This window comes from Anomaloglossus baeobatrachus, chromosome 9 (genome assembly GCF_048569485.1).
Source record: "Anomaloglossus baeobatrachus isolate aAnoBae1 chromosome 9, aAnoBae1.hap1, whole genome shotgun sequence".
Classification (NCBI taxonomy): Eukaryota; Metazoa; Chordata; class Amphibia; order Anura; family Aromobatidae; genus Anomaloglossus; species Anomaloglossus baeobatrachus.
In genome coordinates, this window is record NC_134361.1 from 99,534,084 (window position 1) to 99,548,935 (window position 14,852).

Consider the following 14,852-nt stretch of genomic DNA (forward strand, 5'->3'; position numbering starts at 1 on the left):
AGAGGGGGAAACACGTAGGACAGACGAAACTGGGACCAGTCTTGAACCAGAGCGTCCGCGGCAAATGCCTGAGGATCGTGGGAGCGAGCCACGTAAACGGGAACTTTGTTGTTGTGACGGGATGCCATTAGGTCCACGTCCGGAGTGCTCCATTTGCGGCAGATTGACTGAAAAACTGCCGGGTGCAGGGACCACTCGCCACTGTCCACGGTTTGACGGCTGAGATAATCTGCCTCCCAGTTTTCCACGCCTGGAATGTGGACTACGGATATGGTGGACTTGGAGTCCTCCGCCCATTGAAGGATGCGTTGTACCTCCAACATTGCCAGGCGGCTGCGTGTCCCGCCTTGGTGATTGATGTAGGCAACCGCTGTCGTGTTGTCTGACTGGACTCGGATGTGCTTGCCCGCCAACAGGTGGTGAAAAGCTAGGAGAGCCAGAAGCACAGCTCTGGTTTCTAGCACATTGATCGAAAGGGCTGACTCGGACGGAGTCCAAGTGCCCTGCGCTCGGTGGTGGAGACATACCGCTCCCCAGCCGGATAGACTGGCATCCGTGGTGAGGATCACCCAGGACGGGGCCAGAAAGGAGCGCCCCTGAGACAGAGAGAGGGGCCGAAGCCACCACTGAAGAGAGCTCCTGGTCTGTGGCGACAGAGCCACTAACCTGTGCAAGGAGGAAGGCCGCTTGTCCCAACAGCGGAGAATGTCCAGCTGCAGGGGACACAGATGGAACTGGGCAAAGGGAACAGCCTCCATTGACGCCACCATCTGACCCAGCACCTGCATCAGGCGCCTGAGGGAATAACGGCGGGGCCTCAGCAGAGAGCGCACCGCCAGTTGGAAGGACTGCTGTTTGACTAAGGGCAACTTCACAAGTGCCGGCAGAGTCTCGAACTGCATCCCTAGGTACGTGAGACTCTGGGTCGGAGTCAGAGTGGATTTGGGAAGATTGACAAGCCACCCGAATTGGGCTAGAGTGGCGAGAGTGAGCGAGACACTCCGCTGACAGTCCGCGCTGGATGAAGCCTTGACTAGAAGGTCGTCCAGGTAAGGAATCACTGCCAACCCCTGGAGGTGCAGAACCGCAATCACTGCTGCCATGACCTTGGTGAATACCCGAGGGGCCGTGGCTAACCCGAAGGGGAGAGCCACGAATTGGAAATGTTCCTCTCCAATTGCAAAACGTAGCCAACGCTGGTGTGAAACTGCAATTGGCACATGCAGATAGGCATCTCTGATGTCGATGGATGCCAGGAAATCCCCTTGGGTCATTGAGGCAATGACTGATCGCAGAGACTCCATGCGAAAATGCCGCACCTGAACATGCTTGTTGAGAAGCTTGAGATCCAGGATGGGCCGGAAGGAACCGTCCTTTTTGGGGACTAGGAAGAGATTTGAGTAGAAACCTCTGAACCGTTCCCAGGCGGGAACCGGTACAATTACTCCGTTGGCCTGCAAGGATGCCACGGCCTGAGAGAAGGCGGCGTCCTTGGAGCAGGGGGGAGTTGACAGAAAAAATCTGTTTGGCGGGCTGTAAGAGAATTCTATCCTGTAGCCGTGGGAGATGATATCCCGCACCCACTGATCGGAGACGTGTTGAAACCACGCGTCGCCAAAGTGGGAGAGCCTGCCACTGACTAAGGATGTTGCTGGAGCGGGCAGATAGTCACGAGGACGCTGCCTTGGCGGCAGCACCTCCTGCGGTCTTTTGTGGACGCGCTTTTGGGCGCCAGTTGGATTTCTGGTCCTTGGCTGAGTTAGTGGACGAGGCCGAGGGCTTAGAGGACGACCAGTTGGAGGAACGAAAGGAACGAAACCTCGACTGATTCCTGCCCTGGACAGGTTTCCTGGTTTTGGTTTGTGGCATGGAAGTACTCTTCCCGCCAGTAGCTTCCTTAATAATTTCATCCAGCTGTTCATCGAACAGCCGGGACCCAGCAAAAGGGAGTCCAGCAAGGTAATTCTTTGAAGAGGCATCTGCCTTCCACTCTCGAAGCCACAAGATCCTGCGGATAGCGATGGAATTAGCCAAAGCCACCGCAGTGCGGTGAGAAGCCTCCAGCATGGCAGACATGGCATAGGATGAAAAAGCTGAAGCTTGGGAAGTTAAGGTAACCATTTCGGGCATAGATTCCCTGGCGAGGGAATGCATCCCCTCTAGAGAAGCAGAGATGGCTTTGAGAGCCCACACTGCTGCAAAAGTCGGGGAGAACGAGGCCCCTGCCGCTTCATATACAGATTTGGCCAGAAGGTCAATCTGGCAGTCAGTGGAATCCTTAAGAGAGGTGCCATCAGCCACCGATACAACGGTCCGGGCTGAGAGTCTAGACACCGGGGGGTCTACCTTTGGGGAATGAGCCCACTCCTTGACCACCTCAGGTGGGAAGGGAAAACGGTCATCAGAACCACGCTTTGGGAAGCGTTTGTCAGGACAGGCCCTGGGCTTGGTCACAGCGGCCTGAAAACTGGAGTGGTTAAAGAACACACTCTTTGCCCTTTTAGGTGAGGTAAACTGGTGCTTTTCTGCCAGAGAGGGTTGTTCCTCTGATACTGGCGGATTGAGATCCAGTACAGAATTAATGGACGCAATCAAATCACTAACATCTGAGTCACTTTCGGACAGATCAATGGGGTACATGGAGTTAACCTCCGAGCCCCCCGTAAAGGCATCCTCCTCGTCCTGCGAGTCAGCTCCTGAATCAGAGCTGCGGGACGAGGAAGGAGAGGGAACCCTGTGTCTCTTCTTAGAAGGACGGGGTCTGGGACCAGATGATGAATCCTCTGTGAGCTCCGGTCCTGAGAGACCCCTAGCAGCAGAGGCACCCTGTGAAGGGGGCTGATGCATATTCAGCAAAGTCCTGGACAGAAGTCCCATGGAGTCGGCAAAAGACTGGGAGATAGACCTAGAAAAGGATTCTACCCAAGCCGGGGGTTCAGCCACAGGAGCAGGAGCAGCCTGAGAGACCACTGGGAGTGAGACTCCATGCTGAGGCACCGTCAGGTTTGAGCAGGCGTCACAATGTGGATAGGTGCTCGGTTCAGTCAGTAGGAGCTTACATGCAGCGCATACTGAATACAGCTTTGGAGCCTTGCTCCTCGTGTGAGACATGCTGCTGGAGTGGGGGCTCTGCCAGAGAATGACACCCAGAGAGTATATACAGAGGTCCACAACCAGAGGTTGTGGCTTACCAGACCGCTGGAGCGGTGTTGTGTGCCCTCCAGATCCCGAAGCCCGGACCCCCAAGCACAGCACCTCAGCAGGGATGCTGCAGACCAGCGCTGCAATGACTGATCGCAGGGGGAACGCTGAGAAAATGGCCGCCGGAGCGAAGAGAGGGGGGCGGGACTTGCTTGGGAGCGGGATCTGGAGGGCCATAGAGACCTACAGGGGAGGGGACATACACTACAGTGAAGAGTGTCCCTCCCCTGTGCAGAACGGCCGCCGGGCGGAGCCGAGCCTGTCCCTCTGCATGAGTGACATGCGAGGGCAGAGAAACTGAAACTAGGCCTCTGGCGAAGCCGGGGCCTAAATTTGAGCGGTGCGGCCGGCGCGCAGGCACCATCGGAAAAGGTTCTCAGGCGACAGCAAGAGAATCCGCCGGAAATGTCATAAAACACAATCAGCACACTCTCCCACAACAATAAAGTACAGGGACCCTCAATATATAAACGCCTCAGGTACTTAGCTTGCTGAGACGCAGGGTTCCAAGTCCCTGGGGATGAGTGCTCCGGTCCAGCAGGATCCTGAAGGGCTGCGGATGGAGACCGGTCTCCTGCCAAGCATGGAGAACCGTGCTGGCTCCCACTTCAAGCCAGAGCCCAGGAGGGATGGTGAAGGAGCGCGGCATGTAAGGCTCCAGCCTTGGAATCAACCTTAACAACACCGCCGACACAGTGGGGTCAGAAGGGACATGCCGGGGGTCCAGACTTGGACCCGCTTTTCTTCAAACTCTTTCCAAAAATCAAAAATCAGATGAGAATACATGTGTGGATGTATGCCTCCTGAACACAAAGCGATAAACTGGCTAGATCTGGTTCTCCAGGGGGTGTATAAGCTCAGAGGGAGGAGCTACACTTTTAAGTGTAGTACTTTGTGTGTCCTCTGGAGGCAGAAGCTAAACACCCATTGTCTGGGTCTCCCATAGGAACGATAAAGAAAAATAGTAATAAAGCCAATTATTCATCTGCTATTAATTTGTTTATTCTGCCTCCCCAAGATCGCAGTAAGGCTTCGCTCACATTTATCCTGCGCTCTACTAAACCGGGAATTTTGTGTAATCTCTGAAAAACATGATTCAGGCAAAATTCCCAATGGAAAGTTCACCGTAATTAGACAGAGAGAATCACTTTGAATTCCTGTCTGGCCTGTGGTCCAGCGGTATCCATGTTTTTAGGTATGAACAAAAGTGTCGCCAACAACAGTTTTGTGCACCTTTGAAAAGAAGGACACCGCTGAACTAAGGCAGAACAGAGTTCGGAGTAACTCTGCTGCCTCATTAAAATGAGAGAATCCGTCTGGGTTTCACTTAAACCACATATAGCATTTCGGAGATGTAGATGGAAAAAACCCTGATATAAGTGCTCAGCATAGAGCACAGGATAAATGTGAACTGATCAAAAATGTTCTGTACTCAAATTCTCACTAGCTTTTAATTCAATCCACAAAAAACAAGTCCACAGTCATGTCCGTCATCTCTTAATAGAAATGTAGGGGGTCTTCACGTTACTAGTATCATGAAGGATCTGGAAAAGCACAATAGCAAAATCTGAGCTCCCAAAACCAAATGCCCCCCTACGTTCTGAGCCTCACAGTGTGTCTAAACTCGCGTTTATATCGACTTATTTGGCATTATTGTAGTGACGAGAGCCTACTTAATTTATGGGGTGTGTGTCTCCAGAAGCACAAACTGGGCACAATGTACGGGCACTAGAATGTACTGGACATGACAAGGATTGATTTGCAATTTTTTATTGTGCAAAATTCACTGAATTCGCAGAGGGGTGTAATTTAAAAATGTGGTCACTTGAGGGTGTTTCTGCCATTCTGGCCCTTAAGGGTTCTGCAAATAATAGAGTCCGCAAACTAGTCTAGAAAAATCTGTACTCCAAGAGTCAAATGGCGCTCCTTTTCTCCTGAGCCCTGCCGTGTGGCCTAACAGTACTGTACAGTCACATGTGAGGTATTGCCACATTCTGGAGAAATTGTGAAACACATTATGGGGCCTTTTTTACCTATTCCTCTTGTGAAAATTGGAAATCTGAGGTAAAATCAACATTTTAGTGGTAAAAATGTAATTATTTTTGTTCACCGCCCAATAGTATAACATTTTTTGATGCACCTGTAGTGTCAATATGCTGACTGCACCCCTGGATTAATTCATTGAGGGGTGCAGTTTGTAAAACGGGGTCACTTGTGGGGGGTTTCTGCTGTTCTGACACCTCAAGGGCTCTGTCAATGTGACATGGCACCTACAAACCATTCCAGGAAATTCTGAGGTTCAATATGGCGCTCCATCCCTTCTCAGCTTTTCCCTGTAACTATGAAGTAGTTCCCAATTACATGGAGGGTATTCGCGAACTCAGGAAAAAATACACAACAAACTGTGGTTGATTATTTTTTTTCTTATTAGTCCTTATAAAACTTGGGGCTAAAATTTATTCTTTCTTCATCACTTACGGTAATTGTGTAAAATTCAGTGTGACACGTGGTGTTAATATAACCCATCGCAGTTCAACATGAAACATTTGGTGAAACAACCTCTTATAATTTGTCGTAGGCCTTTTTCACACATCCGTGAAAATTACGCACGTTTTCACGGACGTGTCAAAGGTGCGTATTGTCCTCCGTGAGCCGTGTTTATGGCACAGGTGTGTTCTGCGCGGATTAGCCGTGATAACACACGGAAAACGGGAACTTTCTGCTCACCTGTCCCTGGCGCTGCTGTCCGTGGTGCTGATCTTTGGTCTCCGGTCCTGCCGACTCCCCGCTGCTGCTGCTTCCGACCACAGTGGAGTGAATATGCAATGAGCATAATGAGCGGGGGTCGGAAGCAAGTGACAGCAGCGGCAGAGACAGCAGGGCTGAAGGTGAGTATAGAAATTCTTTTTTTTTTCACAGACACGTGTGTTTTCTCAGGTGCGTGTCACACATCCGTGCGGTCAGTATGACACCCGTGATGCCAGAGAAAAACGGACATGTCTACGTTTGGAGCACACAGGCACCACACAGACCATGGCAAAACACGCATGTGTGCGCAGACCCATTGATTTTAATGGGTCTACGTGTGCCCGTGTCTCCGGCACATGAGGAAACGGACCAAACACGTACCGGAGACACGGACGTGTGAAGGGGGCCTAACAAAGTAGTGATGTGTCGGTCGCGAACAATCCGACACAAAGATCCGGCTCCCCGCTGTGACCGACAGGAGCCGGATCACTAGTGTGAGGCACTAAAATAGCTAAACGGCTCTTTTCGCTGCTAAAACCACGCCCACCCATGGCTAAACTCCGCCTACTCAACAATCTAATTCATCAGTTGGAAGTGGGCGGGGTTTAGCAGCGGGTGGGCGGGGTTACTATAAACTTAAGTATGTGTTCACCTGGTGTGAACACAAATTTAATAAGGAGCTGAGAACGATCTAAAAGATCCGGCTCTTTTTGGTGAGCGGAGCCATGGGAACCGGATCACCAAAAAGAGCCGGACTGCCTATCACTATAACAAAGTGCATAAGTGCAGCATAAAGGTGCCCCTGCCCTCCTGTCCTTTTCTGCCCCCCCCCCGTCCTTTTTCTGACCACCCCCTTGTCCTTTTCTGACCACCCCACTGTGCTGTTCTGCCCCGCCGTCCTTTTCTGACCACCCCATCATTTCTGACCACGCCGTTGTCCTTTTCTGACCCGTCTTTTTCTGACATCCTTCCTGTCCTTTTCTGACCACCCCCGTCCTTTTCTGACGACCCCCATGTCCTTTTCTGACCAACCCCCCTTGTCCTTTTCTGACCACCTCCCTTGTCTTTTTCTGACCACCCCCGTCCTTTTCTGACCACCCCACGTACTTTTCTTACCCCCCTTGTTTTTTTCTGACCATCCCGTCTTTTCTGACCCTTAAAGGGGCTCTCCAGTGAGCACGGGTTTAGCACCCAAAGTGTGAGTTACAGATTGGCGGGGATGTGACCACAGGGACTGTCAGTGACGGGCAGAGCTGGGGGCTGGCATGCTCCATTCATTCTCTATGGGGCTGCCCAGTGCTGCGCTCTCTTTTTCCATAGGAGTGAAAAAAGCAGTGAAAATGCAGATGCATTCAGAAATAGGGGATCTCACAAGTCCCTGAACGGGGTGTAAAGACCAGTGAGTGAATGCAGTAGTGCTGGGCGTGTGGTCGCAGTGCCCCTATACACAGGTAATGGGGTGGTATTTGCACGGGCTCACTGGTGCTCCATTCACACAGCGCACTCTGCTGAGTCCCAGCGGTCAGACCCCAGTGGAGACCATAGAGCCGCACACGTGCTCTCAGGCTGGTGCACACTGCTGCTTCCTGTAGATCAGAGTTTTTTCTTTCGTTTGCATGGAACAAAAAACCGCATGTGAGAAACCAGACCTTAGTGGGAGGAGCCTCATACTGGTGCACGCCCCCTCCCTGATGTCCTGTCCTTCCGGTGTGCAGCCGCTAGGTGGCAGCGCTGCTTACTGGACGGCTGTGATGGAGGCTGTGCGGCTGGTGACAGTCCTCACTACTTCCGGGTGACGAGCAATCGCTTCCCGAGCACAGGACAGGGAAGTCATCCGCCTGCAGCCTGCGAGTGTTCTGCCGTACGCGCGGTGTGCTCTGCTGACACTGTACGAGCGCCGTGACGCAGCATCTGGTGCTGTGCGCTGCCCGTACCGCCAGGTCTGCTGCATTGTACGTGCGCCGCCCGCCCACATCACCTGTGGACACTCCTGCAGGTCAGCCATATAATACCGCTGTGTCGGGGGCCCTCTCCCTGTCCTTTTCTGCCTCCCTGTCCTTTTCTGCCTCCCTGTCCTTTTCTGCCTCCCTGTCCTTTTCTGCCTCCCTGTCCTTTTCTGCCTCCCTGTCCTTTTCTGCCTCCCTGTCCTTTTCTGTCCCCATCACCCCATGTCCTTTTCTGACCCCCCCCCTTTGTCCTTTTCTGACCCCCCCCCCCTTTGTCCTTTTCTGACCCCCCCCCTTTGTCCTTTTCTGACCCCCCCCCCTTTGTCCTTTTCTGACCCCCCCCCCCTTTGTCCTTTTCTGACCCCCCCCCCCCTTTGTCCTTTTCTGCCCCCCCCCTTCTTGTCCTTTTCTGACCCCCCCCCTTCTTGTCCTTTTCTGACCCCCCCCCCTTCTTGTCCTTTTCTGACCCCCCCCATCCTCCCTGGCGTGTGGAGGACATGCCTCCTGCGGTGAATGGCCAGGTTCTCCCCACTTCTGCAGCATGTGGAGAAGATCCATGTGTTCTGGAAAATCTGCATGAAGAAAACGCGAAATGCGTGTAGTGTAGATCCGCAGTGCAGCCCCCAACATTGCAGGGAGGATTTTGTCCCAAATTGCCCAATAATCCCCATCTATTGTGCACCCCACATAATTTGGCCTCAATTCATCACCTGTTTTTTTTTTTTCTTCATCTTGTGATATTTGCTGACCTTTCTTGCGTCAGATCTTAAAAAAAGGCACAGGCGGTTCATGAATTTGGCACTTTCTTTTTGTCTTTCATTGTGGGGGTGGGGGTTTAGTGGAGCATATGTGCGCAAAACACCAACTTTAAAGGGAACCTGTCACCAGGCTTGTCCCCTGTAAGCTGCGGCCACCACCTGTCAGCCCTTCTATACAGCATTCTAGAATACTGTATATAAGAGCCCAGGCCACTGTGTATAACATAAAAAACACCTTTATTATACTTACCAATGGGTGTTGCTTGTCTCGGTCTGGCATCTCCTTCATCTTCTGCAAAATCCGCCCTCCTGCCCAGCCTCATGCATGACGCGTCCTTCGTCATTCACACAGAGGCCTCCATTGTGGTCCTGCGCAGGCGCACTATGATGTGCCCAGCTGAGAGGGCAGAGCAAAGTACTGTAATGTGCAGGCGCAAGAAAGCATCAAAGACCGCATCCGCACTACAATACTGTGATATGCCCTCAGCCGGACAGACCCAAGTGTGCATGCACCGGAGCGCAATGGAGGCCTCTGTGTGAATGATGTTGGATGCGTCATGCACACGGGGCTGGGCAGGAGGACGGTGATCGCTCAAGATGGAGGAGGCGCCAAAGAGAGAGTGGCAACACACATAGGAACCGGACAGCGCTCTAGGTAAGTATATAGAGTGGCCTGTGCCCTGATATACAGTATTCTGGAATGCTGTATATAAGAGTTCACTGGTGGCTACAGCTCATAAGGGAAAAACCTGGCGACAGGCTCCCTTTAAGGCCCCCTTCACACGTCGGTGAAAAACACTGACGTTCTTCACTGACGTGTAAAACACGCACATGTCCCTCCGTGATTCACGGCACACGTGGGTTGTCCATGTGCGATCCGTGATCCGTGATTGCATATGGACATTACTCACCTGCCCTCGCTCCTGCTGTCCATGGTGCTGAACTCCTCAGCTCTGCAGCGTCCACCCATTGCTCTCTGCAGCTACTTCCGGGTCGGCTGTTCCTGCTTTCATGAATGTTCATGAGCCAGGCATTAGCTGCAGAGAGCGGAGGCTGCAGAGCGAATCGCAGGCAAGGTAAGTTGAAAATGTTTATTACTTAACCCCTTCAGCCCCGGGGCACTTTCCGTTTTTGCGTTTTTGTTTTTTGCTCCCCTTCTTCCGAGAGCCGTAACTTTTTTATTTTTCTGTCAATCTTGCCATATGAGGGCTTGTTTTTTGCGGGACAAGTTGTACTTTTAAATGAAACCATAAGTTTTACCATATGGTGTACTGGAAAGCAGGAAAAAAATTCCAAGTGTGGAAAAATTGCAAAAAAAGTGTGATGGCACAATAGTTTTTGGGATGTTTTATTCACGGTGTTCACTATATGGTAAAACTGATGTGTGGGTATGATACCTGAGGTCGGTGCGAGTTTGTAGACACCAAACATGTATAGGTTTACTTGTAACTAAGGGGTTAAAAAAAATTCACAAGTTTGTCCAATAAAAGTGGCGCACGTTTTGCGCCATTTTCCGAAACACGTAGCGTTCTTATTTTTTGGGATCTATGGCTCAGTGACGGCTTATTTTTTGCGTCTCGAGCTGATATTTCTAATGGTAGCATTTTTGCGCAGATGCTACGTTTTGATCGCCTGTTATTACATTTTGCGTAAAACTTGCGGCGACCAAAAAACGTAATTTTGGCGTTTGGAATTTTTTTGCCACTACGCCGTTTACCAATCAGATTAATTGATTTTATATTTTGATAGATCGGGCATTTCTGAACGCGGCGATACCAAATATGTGTATATTTATTTATTTTTTAACCCTTTAATTTTCAATGGGGGGAAAGGGGGGTGATTTGAACTTTTAGGTTTTTTGTTTTTTTTTTTAATTTTTTAAAACTTTTTTTTTACTTTTTTTATTTTATTTTACTAGTCCCCCTAGGGGGCTATAGCAATCAGCAATCCGATTGCTGATCGCTATCTGCTGATTACAGCTATACCGCTGTAAACAGCAGAAATAGTCACTTTCTTTCTTCCTCTGCTCCGTGCCGAGGAAGAATGAAAGTGAAACCTCATAGCATCAGGCGTCATCACATGACCCTGTGCTACGATGGCAACCACCGAACGTCACGTGATCACTCACGTGATGTCCGGAGGGGGCGGCGGTAAGAAAAAAAGATGGCCGCGCGCATATAGATCTCGCTGCCAGACTTTGGCAGCGAGATCTAAGGGGTTAATGTTCCGGGTGGAATGCGATTCCACTCGGAACATGTAGGCACACATGTCAGCTGTTGAAAACAGCTGATATGTGTGCCGATCCACGCCGCCTGCCCGCGGCAGGGGGCGGGGCTTACCGGGACACGATCCATGACGGATATATCCGTCCATGGTCGTGAAGGGGTTAATATGTCAGTGTTTTTCTGGTACGTGTTTCACGGATCACACCATAGTGTGGTCCGTGGGTCATCAGTGATGCCAGAAAAAAAACGGACTTGTCTTCGTGCCGAATCACGGCCAAGGGTGCACGCTGCACAGAGACACGTTCAGTGAAAAATCGCTGATGTGATTTATTTGTCCCAGCTGCAGATAACATCCATTATGGTCTTTTTTTCCCAGCAATGATGGTGTTTAATTGATTGACTAAAGCAATTGTTAAATTTCAATTGATGAATGTTTAGTGAACCTTAAGCGGGCTTTACACGCAACGACATCGCTAACGAGATGTCGTTGGGGTCACGGAATTCGTGACGCACATCCGGCTTCATTAGCGACGTCGTTTTGTGTGAAACGTACGAACGACCGCTAACAATCAAAAATACTCACCCAATGGTTGATCGTTGACACGTCGTTCTAATCCCAAATATCGTTGCTTTTGCAGGACGCAGTTCGTCATTCCTGAGGCAGCATACATCGCTACGTGTGACACCCCAGGAACGAGGAACAACACCGTACCTGCGTCCTTCAGCAACAAGGTGGGCATCACTTTCTTTTGGCTGCTCTCTGCCCCTCCGCTTCTACTTGACTGCTTCCGTGTGACATTGCTGTGACGCCGCACGAACCGCCACCTTAGGAGGCAGTTCGTCGGCCACAGCGACGTCGCTAGGAAGGTAAGTCCATGTGATGGGTACTAGCGGTGTTGTGCGCCATGGGCAGCGATCTGCCCGTGACGCACAACCGACGGGGGCAGGTGCTTTCACCAGCGACATCGCTAGCGATGTCGCTGTGTATAAAGCAGCCTTTAGTGTATGGCAAGGCAATGTGGCACCATTGTGAGACAAATTCAGAGGTTCAGTTGTACCGTGAGGCCCAAACACTCATAGTTGAACTTAACAATATTCAACGACTTTAGTCTAATTTGAAGGGAATCTGTCAGCAGGATTTCACCCTAAACTATATGTGCATGTAGCTTTTCCAGCGTTTGTACTGATATGCAAATGAGGCTGCAGAGCTATTTGTAGATCTGAAGCCTCTGCCGCTCCAGCTCTGTTCTCTGCCCAGTGTCGCCTCCTCTTGCTTCACTGGCAGCCTCTATGTTGTGTGACTGCAGGCAAGAGAGTCATCAGTGAAGCAGGGGGAAGTGTTGTGGGTGGGTAATAGAGCTGGAGTGACACAGGCTTTAGCTCTATACTACTGGTAGTTCTTCAACTTCATTTGCATATTAATTAAAATGCTGAGTTCTCAGTAATGGAGGAGCGGACTGGCCATGTAAAAAGGTGTTGCTGGACTTGTCTTTGAAACAGCTATATGAACATATAAATTGTCGGTAGGATCTCACTATCAAACTGATTGCTTTTGAAAGGAATCGGTCACCAGATTTTTGTCACTTAACCTGAGAGCAGGATAATGTAGAGATGGAGATCTTTATTCCAGCGCTGTCCTATATTTTGGGGATATATTACTTGACATTTAATTCATATTATTATTTTAGTACATATTAACCCCTTAGTGACGGAGCTAATTTTCACCTTAATGACCAGACCAAATTTTGCAATTCTGACCAGTGTCACTTCATGAGGTTATAACTCTGGAACGCTTCAACGGATCCCGGTGATTTTGAGATTGTTTTTTCGTCACATATTGGACTTCATGTTAGTACCAAATTTAGGACAATATTTTTTGCGTTTATTGAAGAAAAAAATTGAATATTGGCAAAAATTTTGAAAATTTAGCAATTTTCAACTTTTGAATTTTTATACCGTTAAACCAGAGATTTGTGACACAAAATAGTTAATAAATAACATTTCCCACTTGTCTACTTTACATCAGCACAATTTTGGAAACAAAATTTTTTTTTGTTAGGAAGTTAGAGGGGTTCAAAGTTTATCAGCGATTTCTCATTTTTACATCAAAATTTACAAAACCATTTTTTTAGGGACCACATCACATTTGAAGTGACTTCAATAGGCCTAGATGACAGAAAATACCCAAAAGTGACACCATTATAAAAACTGCACCCCCCAAAGTACTCAAAACCACATTCAAGAAGTTTATTAACCCTTCAGGTGCTTCACATGAACAAAAGCAATGTGGAATGAAAAAAAGCAAAAATTAAATTTTACCTAAAAATGTTGCTCTAACCCAAATTTATTCACTTTTAGAAGAACTAACACAACAAAATGGACCCCAAAACTTGTTCCCCACTTTCTTATGAGTGCGCCGATACCCCACATGTGGTCAGAAACCTCTGTTTGGACAAATGGGAGGGCTCGGAACAGAAGGAGCAATATTTGAATTTTGGAAAGCAAATTTGGCTGAAATAGATTGCGAGCACCATGTTGCATTTACAGGTCCGCTAAGGTACCTAAACAGAAGAAACCCCTCACAAGTGACACCATTTTGGAAACTAGACCCCTCAAGGCTTCTATCTAGGGGTATAGTGAGCATTTTAGATCCACAGGTACTTCACAGATTTTGTTAACGTTACGTTGTCATATTGAAAATTTTAATAATTTTCTCAAAAATGTTGCTTTAGCATCAATTTTCTCACTTTTTCAAGAGGTAATTCCAAAAATTTGACCTCAAGGTTTGTTACCCATTTTTGTATGAGCGCGGTGATACCTCACATGTGGTCTGAAACCTTTGTTTGGACAAATGGGAGGGCTTGGAACGAAAGGAGCAATATTTGAATTTTGGAAAGGAAATTTGGCTGAAAAAGATTGCGGGCACCATGTCACATTTGGAGGACCCCTAAGGTACCTAAACAGCAGAAACCCCACACAAGTGACCCCATTTGGAAACTAGGCCCCTCAAGGAATTTATCTAGATGTTTGGTGAGTACCCTGAACCCCCAGGTGCTTCACAGAATTTTATAACGTTGAGCCATGAAAAAAAAAAAAAAACATTTTACCACAAAATTGTTATTTCAACCAGGTAGCTTTTTTTTTTACAAGAGTAAAAGGAAAAAATTCAGCATAACATTTATTGTGCAATTTCTCCTGAGTTTGGCGATACCTTATATGTGGTGGAAATCAACTGTTTGGGCGCATGGCAGGGCTCGGAAGGGAAGGAGTGCCATTTGACTGCAAAATTGGCTGGAATCAATAGCGGACGCCAGGTTGCATTTGGAGAGCCCCTGAGGTGCCTAAACAGTGGAGGTCCCCCACAAGTGACTCCATTCTGGAAACAAGACACCTCAAGGCTTTTATCTAGGTGTATAGTGAGCAGTATGAATCCACGAATACTTCACAGAATTTGATAAGCTTAGGTTGCCATATTGAAAATTTTCATTTTTTTCACAAAAATGTTGCTTCAGCATCAAATTTCTCACTTTTTCAAGAGACAACAACAAACCGTGGACCCAACAGGTTGTTATCCAATGTCTTATGAGCACAGGGATACCCCACATGTGGCCAAAAACCTCTGTTTGGATAAATGGGAGGGCTTGGAATGGAAGCAGCACCATTTGAATTCTGGAAAAGTTGAAATAAATTGCGGGCACCATGTCACATTTGCAGGGCCACTTGGGTACCTATACATCAGAAAACCCCCACAAGTGACCCCATTTTGGAAACTGGATTTTATTCAGGAGTATAATAAGCATTTTGAATCCACAGGTACTTCACAAAAATGTTGCTGTAGCAACCAATGTCTCACTTTTAGGCTATGTGGCCATGAGCCAGCGACACGGCGTCTAGTACACAGTGTCAGCCTCCTGCAGAGATGTGAGTGTTGTCCACGGGAGAACGCAGCTGCCCATGCCCACGATTTGGGTTCA

The 14,852-nt window shown here is 48.8% G+C and overlaps 1 protein-coding gene across 3 annotated transcripts in view; it reads left to right on the plus strand.

The window, feature by feature from the left end:
* Positions 1–7,748: 7,748 nt before the first annotated feature.
* XIAP (X-linked inhibitor of apoptosis) overlaps positions 7,749–14,852 on the plus strand; it is a 36,848-nt gene continuing 29,744 nt past the window's right edge. The window contains exons 1-2 of one of the 3 annotated variants that reach the window (XM_075323909.1): positions 7,749–7,945; positions 11,517–11,610. The gene's annotated coding sequence lies outside the window, so the exon portion shown is untranslated. The remainder of the gene's footprint in view (positions 7,946–11,516; positions 11,611–14,852) is intronic. The other 2 variants (XM_075323908.1, XM_075323910.1) reach the window with 2 other exon arrangements.